This window comes from Petaurus breviceps, unplaced genomic scaffold, assembly GCF_028583685.1.
Source record: "Petaurus breviceps papuanus isolate PSGF00001 unplaced genomic scaffold, PetGlider_PUasm1.0 90535, whole genome shotgun sequence".
In the NCBI taxonomy this organism is placed as follows: Eukaryota; Metazoa; Chordata; class Mammalia; order Diprotodontia; family Petauridae; genus Petaurus; species Petaurus breviceps.
In genome coordinates, this window is record NW_027187270.1 from 102,297 (window position 1) to 117,965 (window position 15,669).

The following is a 15,669-nucleotide window of genomic DNA, read 5'->3' on the forward strand; positions in this document are numbered from 1 at the left end:
TGTGTGTGTGTGTGTGTGTGTGTGTGTGTGTGTGTGTGTGTGTGTGTCCCCGTCCGTGTGTCCGCCTGTGTGTGTATCTTTGTCCATGTCTGTGTGTGGCGGTGTGGGTCCCTTTGGACTTTTTGAGTGTTTGTGTTATGTCAGTGTGGCTTTTGGTGTGTAGGGTGTGTGTCCACTTGGGTGTCTTACGTGTTTGTGTGTGTTGCCTCTGTATGCTGTGTGTGTTTTGTGTATGTTGTGTCTCCCAGTGTGGCAGGGTCTGGGAATGAGTTACAAAATGGCTGAGCTGGATTAAAATTCATCTCAACCAGCTCCCTTATTTCACAGAGTTCTAGGCCAGGAAGGGCATTTTTGCCCAGGGCCAAATCCTTCTGAGGTCCCAAGCAGGACCTCAGGACCAGGCCTCCAGTTTCCTTAATCCCAGGCTAGTCTCTCCTAGCTTTAGAGCTGAAAAGTACTTGGGTTATGAATAGACATCACCCAGCATCAGCAGGCCTGGATGGGGTAGAATTTGCACCTTGGGAAGGAATGCCCATGTGAAGATCATTGATTGATTCATTGGCATTTTGAAGGGAATTTAGAGGCCATTTAGGCTAACTCCTTCAATTAATAAATGAGGAAACTGAGGCCTTGAGTAGCCCTTCTGACATTAGACCTTAAATTACTTTGAATTTATTTTGTGTGTGTATTTGCTTTGCAGGGCAATTGGGGTTAAGTGACTTGCCCAAGGTCACACAGCTAGTTTTTGTGTTAAGTGTCTGAGACCAGATTTGAACTCAGGTCCTCCTGACTCCAGGGCTGGTGTTCTATTCACTGCTCCACCTTATTTTGTATATATTTTGTGTTTGTGTCACAATTTTCTCCCTTTCTCTCCCTCCCCCCTCCCTAAAATGTAATCTCCTTGAAGACAGGGCTTGATTTTGTTTTTGTAGCCCCAGTGCCTAGCATGGTGCTTGACACTTACTAGGCACTTGATAAAATGCTTGTTGAATGAACACATAAAAGTTACTTGTCCCAAATCACACAGCCAGGAACAAATAGTGAAACCAGAATAAAATTTGAATCCTCAACAGATGATCTCAACCAATCCACAAGCATTTATTAAGCTCTTACAGTATGCCAGGCACTGTGCTAGGCCCCAGGGTTACAGACAAATAAGGGAAACAGTTCCTATTCTTCATGTCTCAAAAATCTTTGTGCAATCTTAAAAGCTTTAATAAGACTTAAGATTTTTGGGACACCTTGTATATGTAAAGTTCTCTGCAAACCTTAAAGTACAATAAAAAATGTTAACTCTTATTGTCATTATTATATAAAACAAAAGCATCCAGATAGTGGAGTTGGAAATAGGGAGCTAGGCTCATAATCAGAAAGACCTGAGTTCAGATTGTGCCTCCAATCTGTGTGACCCTGGGCAAGTCACTTAACTTCTGTTTGTCTCAGTTTCTCCATTTGTGAAATGAGGTTATTGCACTCAATGGCCTGTTCAGTTCCTTCTTGCTCTAAACCTACAGAATACAAGATAACCTTGGGGGTAATTCACACGACTTAATATGGTCAAAAGAAATTGCCTCTTTTTTCCTCCTAGTGAGAATTCCTGTTATCTGTCGGATTCATGCTGATGTTCACTGGCAAACTGTGGATGAATTGAGATGGAAAGAGTACATTCTGTTGCCTGGTAGGTAAGAAAACACCCAGATATTCAAATTAGGTACCAAATATCCTCTTCCTGCCCTAGATAGTTGAGTGCTTATATGCAAGCAGTATCAGCTATTTACCATGAATTGCCCACTGAAAGATCTGATCCTGCCTCACTGAACTACATCACTTTCTACTGTGGACAGAGCTTTAGGTTCAAAATCCTGCCTTTGAGGCTTTTAAACCATTGATACCTTGGACAAGTCATTCCAGTTTTCTACACGTCAATTTCTTCATCTAGGGTTGGGGGTTGGACTAAATGGCCACCAAAATCCCTTCCAGCCCTATATTTGTGACTCTGTGATTTTGAATACTAATTCTTCAAAACTGGGAAGCTATAGCATTTTAGAAATGGTTCAGGCTACAATCCTTTTATACCTCATACAATTGTTTGAGAGAATTGTGTGCCTACTAGATATATATATATATAGATATATATATATATAGATATATATATATATATATATATATATATATATTTGAAAATCAGGTGACATCAGTATTTTATGTGTATACCAAGAAATACTGTAAAAATTAACATCTTCCTACTCATTCCTCTGGGAGTTGAAAAGCAAGAGTCCAGACTCTGTGAGGTTTGATATGGGTGGGAGGAGGGAGACAAACCAAGAAATCCAGTAGCTTTAATCCACTGAGGAACTACAAAAGAATTTTCTTCTAATTTTCTTCAATTTCCCTTGGTCTGTATAGGGAGTGACAGCTGAAAAAATTCACTGGATTTCATCAGGTTTCTAGTAGTTTTCTGCATATGTAAATCTCTCCAAATTAGCAAGTGTTCCTACTACAACTAGATTCCATTGGGAAAAAAAAAGCTTACCTTCTTCAATCCAGAAGTGGTCTTGCTTCTAACTGCTGTTTATTGTTCCCTATTTAGCATTTCTTTATGTTTGAAGACAGTGAAAGGTTTCAAAGAAAAGTGTCACAAAAAGGAAAGTCCAAGAAAATGAAGAGGGAGTTCTGCACAAACAGATTGTATAGTGTTTCGTTTTGACCCAATAGCCAGCATCTTTCCTGACACCAAGTAGACAGTATTATGTCTGTATTTTATTACACCTAGTTTCATTGGTTAGATTTTGTTTTCATGTGGACCTGTGTGATTCCAAGATTTGATATGTACCCCTTTTTTCAGGCTTCTAGGTTTATTCCATATTAATACAGTGATGCCTTTACTAAGGTTCTCCTCAGATTATTTTTTGTAGTGTACAATTGACCCTGTATTCTCAAAAACCCTGGCAGCTGACCATAAGGTCTGGCAGGCCCAAACAAGTTGTAAAAGGGTCTTTAATCTGATAATCAGTTTAACTAAATTCAAAGAGTTTCATAGGCAGAAAGCTGGTAAAACTAGTGATAAGAATGTTTTGGTCCACTGCAACTCATGTTTGTTGTCCCTGAAGGTGTAGAGGGTTTGTGACTTTCAATGGAGACACTGCCAACACCAATGGATCTTTTGAAGTAACATAGCTTCATTTCTCTGGCACTTGGTTAAGTGGATTATCCAGATATGTGAGGTACCAAAACTTAAATTCTTTTTTTAACAAAAATCTTTCTAAAATATGTTATGCTCTTCCCTGCTTTGGAAATATAAAATAGCGACTATGAACTTTTGATCGTCGAAGGTGTCTGTGACCCTCATTGAGCTATAAGTTAGTGTGAGTGGATAGAACATAATGGTGTGACATGCCTGAGTTACTTCTCTGTAGGGGAGGGGAAAAGAACTGTTAGATAGGCATGGGTTTCCTTTCTGGGAAGAAGAAAAACCCTAAATAAGTATATAAATATGTGCTATTCATAATTACACTTAACCGTCTCTTGATGACTTTAGATCATTACTAACGTTAGTTATTATGATATACACAACACATTCTTGCAAATGATGGATGGTACTTGGGGGTGAAGAGGAATGGAATCCTAGGAGATATCCTGGAACTTGCTTCCTCAATAAAGTCACAGATATTAGCTCACTTTGGGGTTATTTGCCTATTTCTCAAAAAGGTAGCATGAAGGATTTGTAGCTGCATGACCCCCAAATAGTGTGTATGTGTGTGTGTGTGTGTGTTTGTGGTTATAATGAATACAAAATGAGTTATGGAATACCAAAACAACCTGCTCCCAACTGACTTAATAACCCCCAAGAAAATCATTATCATCTAAACAAAAATCATTTGTTAACCACCTACTATGTGCAAGGTACTGTGCTATCCTTTGATTTGTTGGCAGCCTTCAAAAGTTATTATATCTGTGTCACCACTAAGTCCATAAGCACTTTCTTTGTCAACTTTCACTTCCATATTTGTCTCACTTGTTGATGATATATGAAGGAACATCCCTGATCATTTATTTTTTAAATAAATTTACGAAATTTTTATTGATGTCTTTTGTTTTTTTTTTGTCACCTACATTTTTCACTATTTCCCTCTTCTTTCCCCTTCTATCCCTTGTTGCAAAGAATCAAAAAAGAGAAAAAAAAGCACTTCAGCAAAATTATCCAACATCTCCACCAAGTTCAACATGTAGTGTTCCACACCCATGGTTCCCCTCCCCTTTCTGCAAAGAAGGAAGGCACATTGTTATATCTTTTCTTTGGGGGCCATACTTGGCCCATTGTTATTGTTGTTCTCTCCTTTTACATTGTTGTAGTTGTGTATTTTTTCTCAATTTTGAAAGTAATGTGTTGAATTTATGATATACTTTTTCTTTTAATAATACATTTTATTGATCTTTTCTTTCTACATTGTTTATATTTCCTCCTGTATTCCTCCCCTCCCATAGAGTCATATCTTATAACAGAAACTTTTTTTTAAAAAGAAGAAAAAAATTCTTTAAAATTGATCAACACAATGAAAAACCTGATATTATGCAGTTAGATGGACTCCCACCTCTCCAAAGGCGCAAGGGTGGGGAAGAAAAGTAGTCTTTTCACATTTTGGGGGGAGCGCAGGCTTCATCATTATAGGATTCAGTTTTGTTTATTTTGTTGTTTGTTCTTTCCATTTACATTATGTAGATTGTTTTCCTGGTCCAGATTATTTCACTTTGTATCAGGTCATGTTCTTCCCATGCTTCTCTGTATTTACCACACTCATCATTTTTGACAATATAGCAATGTTCCATTTCATTCATGTGCAGTTTGTTTAGCCATTCTTCTGTTGATAGGCAACTGCTTTATAACCGATTCTTTACTACTACAAAAAATACTTTTATAAATATTTTGGATTCTGTGGAATTAAAAAAAATCTGTAACCTACTTGGGAGTATATGCCTAGCAGTGGGTCCCTGGGTCAAAAGGTACGACATTTTAGTTGCTTTCTTAGTAAAATTCTGAATTACTTCTCATAATGGTTGGACCAATTCACAGCTCCACCAATAGTGTATTGGTGTGCTTGTCTTTGCAGGGTTCCTTTGACATTGACTATTCGGATCTTTAGTCATCTTTGTCAGTTTGCTGGGTATGAGGTAAAACCTCAGAGTTGTTTGTTTTTGCATTTTTAGTGATTCATAGCAGTGTTTTTTATGGTTAGCAATAGCTTGCAATTCTTTTGAGAGTGGTTTGTTAATATCTTTTGACCATTTCTCTATTAAAGAATGGTTTCTCATTTATTTATATATTTATTTGGGAGGCAATCAGGGTTCAGTGACTTGCCCAGGGTCACACAGATATTAAGTGTCTTGGCCACATTTTAACTCAGTTCCTCCTGCCTCCATCACTGGGGCTCTATCCACTGTGCCACCCAGCTTCCCCTTCTTATATATATATTTTTTAGTTCTCTATGTGTCTTGAATACCAAACTCTTATCAGGAATATTTAATGCAAAAATTGTTTTCCCCACTCTGCATCTCCTCCTCTCCTAGTTTGTTAATTTTGTTTGTATAAAAGTCTTTTAATTTCCTGTAATCAAAATCATCTGCTTTGCCTTTTGTGATACCTTTATCCCTTGTGTAGATAAGAATTCTTCCTCCAGTCCTAGCTGTGAAAGAGACCTGATCTCTTTTTCTGCTAACATATTCTTATGAAATTCTGATCTTTTTAAGAATTTGTGCTACGGTATTTGGGAATAGGCTTATACTATACAGCTTATTGAGTCTTTATAATGAGAACATATTACTGCAGATTTGACACCAGGCCATAATTTTATCTAACCTCTTTTTAAATATTTGATTTTTTAATAATTCCAGGCACAAACATTGTGAAAATCATATCTTTAATCTTTTAATGAGAGTGAATGTCCTGGAGAAATAAATCCATATTCTGGAAGCCCCCTCATAGTGGTGGTAAAAGATTGTATATTCCCATTGGAGTTGTTAGAATTTGGAGTAGAATGCCTGATGAAGGATTGTTCATTAAATAAATCATATCTATGCTCCACATATATACCCAACACTTTGATAAAATCAAAGATCCAGCTATTATAAAATTCTATAATCATGTAAAATAGTGAAATTATGCTCCATTTCTTATAAAATGTACAGAAACATATAATACACATGGTTTATAGATGGATCCCAATGTCTATAAAACTTCTGATGTTACATAGAAATAGAACTGTGCTGCTTCATCAATTTGAATTAAAAAATGATTTTGCTGTTATAATAAGCATTAATTATTGCCTTAATAATTTTGTTGCTGCTTTAGAATTTAGAAAGCCTTTGGAGAAGATTTTAGGTGGCCTAGGTTTTTAAAGAATCTGCCCATGATCATTTGAGCACCAGCCTTTAAGTTTTCTTACAACAGAAGCATCCAGAATCATTCCACTGGCCGCAGATACCTCCAAATAAGGTAGTAAGTCATCAAAAATATATTTATATGTGTGTACGTATATATGTTGTTGATGATGATGTTACCCCCTAAAAACCATTTTCATAATAAGGACTCTTTCAACTTTACTTCCCTTTCCACTCTTCCCACTTTAGCCACACTCAAAGCTACAAATGCTGATGGTTTCATCCACCTTAATCTCTGTGTAGCACCTGTCACTTTAACCAGCTCCCTTTTCTTGCCTCGGCTTCCATAACATTGACATTTTTAAAAAATAATTTTTAATTTATATCTTCCTTTTTTACATCGCCTAGATTTTCCCTTATATCCCATTTCCTTCTCTCTTCCTAAGAGCCATCCTTTACAATAAATAATGTTTTTTACAGAAAGAGAAAAAAAGGAAAAAGAGAAACAAAATTCAGTTAAACCAATCAACATCCAAAAAAGTCTGATGTTATTTGTGATGCTCCATACCTGTGCAGCCTGACTTCTGGGGGTATGGGTTCTCATATCTCTTCTTTGGGGCCAAGTTTGTTCTTTAGAGTTCCTGTAACATCTGGTTTCATCTGTGTTGTTCTTTCCATTTTCATTGTTGTAGAGGCATGTTGTCTGTTTTCCTGGCTCTGCTTAATTCACTCTGAATCCATTCATCTAAGAATTCCATTTTTCTCTCTATTCGCCATGCTCATTATTTCCTGCAGTATGTGGACCACAATTTGTTAACCATTCTCCAGTTGATGAGCATTTATTTTTTTCCAGTTATTTGCTACCACAAACAGTATTGCTAAAATATCTTGGTGTAGGGAGGGGACTTCCTTTTTATCAATTATCTATATGCCTCGTAGATAATGCTTGCATTCTGTTCTCCTACCTATTTGTCTCCACTTACTACCTCCTTTCATCTCCTTAATCTATCCTTGGCCATTTTTTCCCCTCTTCAAGTACCTTCTTGATGATTTCATCTATTTGGATGGATTCAATTGTAATTTCTATATAAATGGTTCCTCCATCTGTCTCTGACCTCAGCCATTCCTAAGAGCTTTCGTTCTGTATTTCTTTCTACCTAAGTATATGTTTGGTACATAATTAATTAATATTAATTCCATAACAGAATTAACCATGTTTCCCACAAAAATATATTCCTCCCCCTAAGGTCTTTATTTTTCTTGATCACGTCACTGTGCTCAACCATATAGGCTTATATCTTGAGTTATCTTTGACTGTTTCCCATCCTTTAACTATTGGGCTGCCCCAACAGCATCCAGTTCTAGAAGTAAAGGATTTCAGAGCTATAAAGGACTTTAGAATTGAGGCCCAGAGAGGGGAAATCACTTACTTGCAACTTGGTAGTACAGTGGATAGAACACAGGCCTGGAATTAGGAAAACCTGAGTTCAAATTCTACCTCACACACTAGCTGTGTGACCTTGGGCAAGTCAATTACCCCTTGTTTGCCTCAATTTCCTCACCTGTCAAAAGGGGATCAAAAAGTACCTACCTCCCAGGTTTGTTGTGAGGATCAAATGAGATGTTTGTAAAGCTCTTAGCATAGTGCCTAGCACATAGTAGGTGCTATATAAATGTTAGTTGTTATTATTATTGTTATTACTTGCCTAAAGGGATCATTCTAGTTGGTGGCAGAGCCAGAGTTAGAACTCTGGATTCCTGCCTCCCAGTTCAGTGATTTTCCCAAAAGGCCTATTGATTCTTTTGGAGGGGGGAAGGCAAGGCAGTTGGGGTTAAGTGACTTGCCCAAGGTCACACAGCTAGTTAAGTGTCAAGTTTCTGAGGCTGGATTTGAACTCAGGGCCTCCTGACTCCAGGGCCAGTGATCTATTCACTGCGCCACCTAGCTACCCCAGGCCTATTGATTCTACCTCTTTTCCCTTTTTTATTTTTTGAGCAGAGTTTTTTATTCATTCCTTTAAAGTTGCATTGATGCCTTTTAAAGTTTTTCCATCCCAACCATTTCCTGATATTCTTCTCCCCTTTACCAAATATGGGTTTGATTCCAGACTTACTGCTATAACTCTAGTGATGAGTTCCCTGGCTCTCACCTGGACCATTAGAATAGCAGCTTCCTGCCTGTTCTTGCTTCCAGTCTCTTTCCTTCTGTCCAGCCTTCAAACACTGCTCCAAAAGGCTTCTTTTTTTTTTTTTTTAAAGCAGTTGGGGTTATGTAACTTGCCCAAGGTTACACAGCCAGTTTTTTTGTGTGGGTATTAAGTATCTGAGGCCGGAACTGATTCTGGATCCTCCCCACTCCAGGCTGGCACTCTTACTCACTGCGCCACCTGGCCGCCTCTCCAAAAGGCTTCTTGATGCACCACTCTGATCATGATCCTCCTCACTGAAAACCTTTAGTATAGGTGTTCTTGACTGTGTTTTTGTGGCATAGACCCTTTGCATAGTCTGATAAAACTGAGAGACTCCTCAGAATAATATTTGTAAATGCATTAAATGAGTAGGATTAATGAGGTAACCAGTTATATTGAAAAACAGTGTTAGTGCATGTTAAAGCTTCTATTAAAAATGAAAAAGTCACAAAGACTTTTGCAGAAAGATTTTAAGCTTCTTATCAAATATTAAAAAGTCACTAAGACTTTTGGGATACCCTGTACAGTTATATAATTTTTTTTAAAAGAAGCCCAAGTAGTCCAGATCAGGAGCTCCTGCTTTCATTGCTTACTGAATAAATTATTCCTCATTCTGGCATTTGAGAATAGACCCCTTCCCCATACCTACTATCTTTGTTGAAATCCTTCCTTTCTAGGTCCAACTTGGATACCACCTCTTTAAAGATCCCATCCTAATCTCTAGGCAAATGTGACCTCCCCTTAATCACATTTCTCAGAGTATTGTCTGGACTGCTTCTTTGCTCTTTTATCACATTCTGCCTTGTCCACATGTCTTCACCTCTGTCCTCCAACTAGGTTGTGAGTTCCTTTGTATTCCTATCACCAAGCACAGTACATAGTACACGGTACAAAGCAGTGACTTGAAAATATTTGTTGAACTGAATTTTTTCCCTGCCCACGTTAACAGATCCCCCCAAGAAAAGAGATAAGAACCTGTGTTCCACATCAATCCTTTCCTGATCTCCCCGACTACTGCTGACCTTTCTCCCTTGACAACCTTATATTTATTTTGTATTTCTTCTGTATATGCCTAATTATTTCTGTACATGTTGTCTCTCTGATGACATTTAAGCTCCTTGAAAGCAGGAATTGTTTAATTTTGGTTTTTGCATCCCTAGTTCCTGGCGTACAATAGGCCCCTAATAAATGGTGTTGTGTGATTACTTGGAGTATGAACACAAACAAGAATTTTGTTTTATGTTTGTATTGTTATTTGCAATATATATTTTATGTACACATATATGTGGGCATGTATGTGTGTGTGTATGTGTATCCTCCTCCATTTTTCGGTCCATTTGGTCTCTCCATTCTCAACAATTGGTCTCTAGTATGGCCATTCTTGGGTACTTTAGTGTTTGACTTCAGGAGAATAGATGCAACTTTTGTATTTTTAACTAGTCAGTTTAATCTCCAACGTTTAGTTAGTTTCTCAAAGTGGCATTGTATTTGAGGACATTCCCTTTATCACTCTCAAATTATACTAATGATAAGAAAGTAATAATGGAACATGACTACTGTTCCTTTGTGCTACCATGGTAGTTGGATGTTTCTTGGATGTTATAGGATCAGAGGATTTAGAGCTGAAAAAGGTACTTGGCATTCATTAGGTCGGATGCCCTCACTTTACTTATGAGGGAACTGAGGTGCAATCAGGTAACTTCACAGGATCTGAAAGTTGAAAGGAATATCTGAAGCCATCTAGTTCAACCCATATCTGAACCAGAATTTGCTGTGACATCCCTGACAAGTGGTCACCCGGACTTTAAAGATCTCTACTGAAGGGCAACCTGTGGATTGGATCCTAGAAAGGACCTCAGAAGCCATCTAATTCAGAAGCCATATAGGTAGTAAGCATCAGAGACAGGATTTCAACCCAAGTCCTCTGACTCCAGAGTGAGTATTCTTTTCCCTATACCATATTGCCTCTAGTTCAGCCCCTCTATTTTTACAAATATCCTCTTTATTACTTTTCACTTTGGGTTAACTCTCTTAGGGAGTTCTTCCTTACAATGATCCTAAATTTGCCCTTCTATAGTTTTCATACTCCAGGTCACAAAGGTAGTAACTGACACAAACTGAGTCCTCGGACTTCAAATCAAAATAAATCCAAAGAATGGATGGGGAATTCAGTTGTTCAGGAACTTTTAAAAAACACTTTGTGAAATTAGTCTGTGGCATTCCAGTTGCTTCTTACACTTAACTGAGATTGATTAGCAATCAAGATTTCTTAGATAAAACCCTAGTTCTTTGCTAGTTGTCAGTTCCCTCACAATTGTACCTTCCTTTCTCACCCCCTTCTCTAGTTCCTCTGGGAGATCCTTTCTCGACCATCTGTTCTTCCTTATCCAAGAAGATTTCATAGACTTGTTCCTCCTCTTGGGAAGCTTTTGAAATTCCCTTATTGCTCTGGGGCAGCTTTGATCCAAAGCCCCAGCTACTGCTCTGACCCACAGGAGGAAATGAGTGTTGTCTCATAGCTCCAAAGAGCTTGGTTCATGCCCATCACTTGGGGCTAGTTGGGACAACTTAAACCAAGCCTTTGTAAAGAAGAGCTTCCAAGAAGAAACCACAACCTCTCTTCCTCATCCTCCTTTCAAAATTTGCAGAATAGCTCCAAGTATCAGCTGAGACTCATTTTTCATCCTTTCAGGCATGTCCTTCTGACATAATGTGAAATGACAGGTTTTTCTTTTATTTACATGATCCTGCTTTCCTTGAAAGTGTTTTTTTCTGTTTTTATAGAGTCTTTTGCTTCAGGAGAAAGTTGAAAGAATAAATCATATATGACAGTCTGAAATTTCTAATCAGTCTTTGACTAATCCACTTTTCTAACCCTTTCCATTTTATTCTTTCTCCTCCTCTTCTTCCTCCTCTTCTTCTCTTTCTCTTCCTCCTCACCCCTTCTTCCTCTTCCTTCTCCCTATCCCTTTATCTCCTTAATTAACTTCCCCTTCCTTCTCTCCAATGGAGGCCTGGATTCTAATGTTTCTGAAATTTCTATGAAAAATTTCTCTTAAAATGCAACCTTTCTACTCAATATTCTTTTCCTCTTCACTAAATGCTGAAAACTTAAAGACACTTTTTATTATAGGACTTTTGTTTATAAGGTTTGAAATGTTTGTTTACAAGTGAGATTTGGGGTTTGTGCTTAAATCAAATGCATGTTTTTCAAAAAATACAATCCCATTCCCCTCCTTATCATGGAAAGGCATCCTTCATAGTCAAAGACTATGTATTATGAATATAATTTTAAATATCTTCTAGCTAGAGGAATGATTTCTTTATGAATTACAGTGTTTGTGTGAACCCTGTGATATTACATGAGCTTTGCACATCTCAACAAAAGGTTGTAGGTTTTCATTTTGATTTTTTGTTTTCTAAAATTTGATTGCTATATTGCTATTTTTCACCCTTTATAATAAGAGTTATAGTAAGTAATTCAGTAATATGAAATGTTTACTTCTTGTGTTTGTGAATGCAATTTAATATTATACAATAAATTTGCTGTTTTAATTTCCAAGCCTAACAGCAATGTAAATTTGCATAGGCAGTATAATGAGTGGTCTCTACAATTACTGTGGAGAGGGCTAGGACTGAGTTTAATAGCTTTCAAAGGAAATTATTATTTTAGTTAGAAATGCTGGCACCTGAAATTGGATGGAATATAAAGTTGGTGTAGTTGGAAAAATCACCTCTCTTGGGAGTAAAGACAAGATGCATCTTGCTTATTCTCTCAGGAAAGAGCATCTGATTTATAATCAGTAGACCTGGGTTCAGATCCTAATTCTGCCACTTACTAGTTGATGTTACCAAGTCCTTTAATTCCTGTCTCTGGACCTCACTTTGCACATCTGCAAGATGAGAGCCTTTCCAGCTTTTAAGTTCTGTGATGTAGGGTGCCCCAAATGAGAGGAAGCATAGTGTGAAGGCCTTGAGGTCAGGGAAACTCGGGTTCAAATCCTGCCCCAGGCACTTGTTATGTCTGTGACCCTAGGCAAGTCGTCTAACATGTTTTCCTCATCTGGAAAATGAGAGGGTTAGGCTCAGTGGCCACTAAGATCCCTTCCAGCTCTAAACCCACTAAATCTGAAAATGTTTACCTATAAAATGCTTCAGAAATGAGGCTTCCTTTGTCTTTAAGAGACAGTGCTGAGGACTGAAATGGAGTGCTTGTACTGGTGTATTTCTCATAGTGCTAGCTCTTGACTAAATGAACCTCTTCTCTTTTCTTTAAAAATGGTAAAAGCAAGAGGGTATAATTCAATAATAGCTTCTGAGTTAGGAAGCTAAGAGTATGTTATGACAGTGGCATAGGTCAGGATTTACTTGTGTGCACATTACTTTCCTGCAGTGGTGGCCAGTGACTCAGGATTTTTGATCATTTTTTGCATTTGGTCAAGAAAATAATTGAAAAATATTAAGGTTTCTACATTTTTCCCAATGTCCATACTCTTATTGACTTCCAGAGGTTTATAGTTTCATCCAAATCCCCTACTTTGTAGACCCTATGAATTCAGAGTAACCAGAGCACATACTGAAGATTTCCATATGATGTGTCACTGTTAAAGACAAAATTCTTCATTACATCGATGTAAAAATTGACCTTCCATAATACAAAGAAGGTAAGAGGCTGCTGATTCTTATTCAACAAAGGCAGTATGAAGTATTTATAAAAGAGTTTATAGAACAGTATAATTCACATTAGAAAGTTTGCCATGGGATCATAGGATTTAGAGCAGGAAGAAAATAATACTAGCTGACATTTATCAATAACATAATCAATAAGCATTTATTAAGCATCCATTATGTGTGCTAGGATTGGGGGAAAAAAGGCAAAAATTAAACATTCCCTGACTTCAAGGGGATTATAGCCTGGCTGGGGGAGACAAATGTACATATATATGTAGATGTGTACAAAGTATATAAAAACCATACAAGGTATATGTGTACATATATGTATGTGTGTGTATATGTACATACTATATATCATCTTGGATGCAATATATACATAATACATATACATATATGTATGTGTGTATATATACAGATCACCTTGCATGTTTCAAATTTATTTTGTACGTTTATATGTATACATCTCTCCTTTGATGTTGTATATGTATATATACTTACATATATCATTCTAAGGTTTTGCAAAGTTCATTATATGCATTATCTTATTTGAACCTTACAACAACTCTAAGGTAGATGATATCAAAGAAAAGAGGAGGGAGTTCATTTAGTCAAGAGGCAGCACTGTGAGAAACAGGCCAGCACATGTACTCCATTCCAGTCTTTAGCATTGTTTCTTAAGGACAGAGGAGGCCTCTTTTCTGAAGCATTTTCCCGGTAACCATTTTCAGATTTCATACCATCTTAGTATTATCCCCAATTTACAGATGATGATGAAACAGTCTGAGAGGGGTAAGTGACGTGCCTCCTTGCCCAGGCTCACCTAGCTTGGAAGGGTTAGAATTCTGGTTTTCCTGACTTTGAGGAGCATTCAAGTTCATTTAGGTTGTTGATTTTGTTTACGACATAATATAGATCTTCAGGTATTCTACTTATGAGAATTAGTGAAGAAATTTGGAAAGAGGCTACTGGGCAAAAGCAGTTAGTTGCCTGCTTTCAAACCAAGTATCTTTCCCCAAACACTTGCTTGATAATTGCCATCCTGCATACACTGTAAAGAAACATTCAGCTGACCTCCAGCCTTTCTATGTGAGTGCCATGAAGTGAGTGTCCCAAATGAAGAGATTGAGAAGCCCTTCCCTATGGCCTCTTCCTGTCCCAACTCCGGCACTCACTAGCTCTATGACCTGAAGGTACTTCACCTCTATGAGGCTCAGTTTTGTCTTCTGCCCACATCTGCTGGCTCACAGGGTTCTTATTAGGTGAGCACTTTATAATCCTTAAGACTTGATAGAAGTCAGGTGTCCTGGTGGCAGTGGTGATAGCAGTAGTGGTGGCAATAGTCCCTTGCCTCCTTTGAAGAGTCTTTGATAAGGGCATTGAACACAAACTTCATTGACAAGTACGGTTTCTCTCCTCTTTTCTCTAGCATTCACCCTTATCAGCATGGCATAGGGGAAAGAACAGTTGGTTGATTGGAATTTACAATGTGCCAGGCAAAATGCTAATCCCTGCATACACCAAGAAAAGAAAGAAACCCTGGGCTTGGATCCAGAAGACTTGGGTTCAGATCTTGGCTCTGACATTTATTAACTGTGTTTAACCATGGTCAAGTCACTTTACCTCTCTGAGCCTCAGTTTTTCTCATTCGTCAAATGGATATAATAATACTTTCACTACTTCATGGGGTTGTTGTGGGGAAAGTACATCATAAGCCTTAATACACCACAAACATATGAGATACTATTATGAGTTCCATATTAGGAAGTATATATTCTAAGATGAAAGAATTGCTTAGCAAGTTGTAGAGAGTCAACATGCTAAAATGACCTGTTAATTAAAAATTTGGAATTCAATTTAAGAAACATTTATTAAGTACTTTTATGTACAAGGTTCTGGGTATACAAAGACAAAAAGGAAACAAGGTCACTATCCTAAAGGAACTTAGGTTCTACAAAGGAATGCAGCAGGCACACACAGATAAATAAATATCCAATCATTTGTGGAATAAGAAAGTGAGGCAGTATGGTCCAGTGGAAAGTGCTGGGTTGAGTCACAGGACCTGAGTTGGAATCTTGACCTCGCTATTTGCTGCCTGGGTAATTCTGGTGCAAGTTATCTCACTTCTCTTGGCCGCAGTTAGAAAAGATGGCCTCAAAAATTCTTTCTAGTTCTAAATCTGTGACGCTACTACCGTGTTTCCCCGATAATAAGACCTATCCTGAAAATAAGCCCTCCCCTTACTGTGTAAGATTCCTCTAAAATAAGCCCTCCCCCGAAAATAAGCCCTATTGAGATTGCTACTGTAGTGAAGGTGATCCCCTGTGCTACACGCTACATTACGGTACCCTCTGTATGCACCGTCCCCCCCCTGGGTGAAACGCATGCCGCGCTCAGAGCTGCATCCAATCAGAGCTGCAGCAGTGAGCACGTC

The 15,669-nt window shown here is 37.9% G+C and overlaps 1 long non-coding RNA gene across 1 annotated transcript in view; it reads left to right on the forward strand.

Moving 5' to 3' along the window:
* LOC138142098 (uncharacterized) overlaps window positions 1-5,117 on the forward strand; it is a 5,397-nt gene extending 280 nt beyond the window's left edge. Inside the window, exons 2-3 of the long non-coding RNA XR_011163347.1 lie at window positions 1,589-1,678; window positions 2,591-5,117. This is a non-coding gene — a long non-coding RNA (uncharacterized lncRNA). The remainder of the gene's footprint in view (window positions 1-1,588; window positions 1,679-2,590) is intronic.
* Window positions 5,118-15,669: the final 10,552 nt, after the last annotated feature.